We start from the raw sequence: 1,170 nt of genomic DNA, 5'->3' as shown, positions 1-1,170 counted from the left end.
GACCGCAACATTGTATCCATGTTTTCAGCAGCGAGGCCTCAGAGCGTAAAGCTGGCCCAGAATAAAAAAAAAAAAAGAAAAGAAAACAAGGAGCGGTTGGGAGCTTTTAGTCAACTGCCAGCGGGAAAACAGCCCTCAGCCCCTCAGCCAGCCTGGCCAGGCACACCAGTGGGGACCCCCACCCTGATCCAGGACACCCTTCAGGGCAAACCAGCCGGCCCCCACCCGTGCACCAGGACTCTATTCTATATAGTAAAAGGGTAATATGCCTCCCGGCACCGGGATCAGCGGAGCAGCGAGGCTCCCGGCACCAGGATCAGCATGACAGGGGGCAGCGCCCAAAACCCCCTGATCGGCCCTGCTCTGTGCCTGATAGGGGGGGAGCTCCCCAATCCCCCGATTGCCCTGCGGCTCTGTGTGTGACAGGGTGGGGGGGCCCCAACCCCCCGCCCCAAGGGGCCCCTGCTCTGGTGGGTAACAGGGTAAAAACCATAAACTTCTCCATCGGGCCCTGCCTGAGTGGGAAAAGGGGGGGTGGCCCCAACCCCCTGATCGGCCCTGCTCTGTGGGTAATAGAGGGTGGCGCCCCAACCCCCTCCACGGGCCTTGCTCTGTGTGTGACAAGGTAGAGCCATAACCTCCCCATTGCCCTGCCCTGAGTGTGACAGGGTGCAGCGCCCCAACCCCTTGATCCGCCCTGCTCTGTGTGTGACAGGGGGCGGTGCCACAGCTCCCCTATCGGCCCTACTCTGTGAGTGACAGGGGGCAGCGCCCCAACCCCCCTCATGGGCCCTGCTCTGTGAGTGACAGGGGGCAGCGCCCCAACCCCCTGATTGGCCCTGCTCTGTGAGTGACAGGGAGCAGCGCCCCAACCCCCTGATCGGCCCTGCTCTGTGCGTGACAGGGGGTGACACCGCAACCTCCCCATCAACCCTGCCTTGAGTGTAAAAGGGGGGGGTGCCCCAACCCCCCAATCAGTCTACCCTGAGCGTGACTGAGGGTGGCATTGCAACCTCCCGATCCGCCCTGCTCTATGCATGACGGGGCGGCACCCCAACTCCCCAATCGGCCCTGCTCTGAGCCTGACCAGGGGCTGCACCTAGGGATTGGGCCTGCCCTCTGTCACCCGGGAGCGGGCCTAAGCCAGCAGGTCGTTATCTCCGAGGGGTC

This window comes from Myotis lucifugus, unplaced genomic scaffold, assembly GCF_000147115.1.
Source record: "Myotis lucifugus unplaced genomic scaffold, Myoluc2.0 scaffold_517, whole genome shotgun sequence".
Classification (NCBI taxonomy): Eukaryota; Metazoa; Chordata; class Mammalia; order Chiroptera; family Vespertilionidae; genus Myotis; species Myotis lucifugus.
The sequence above is the reverse complement of the archived record's forward strand: the minus strand, read 5'-3'. Positions refer to the sequence as shown.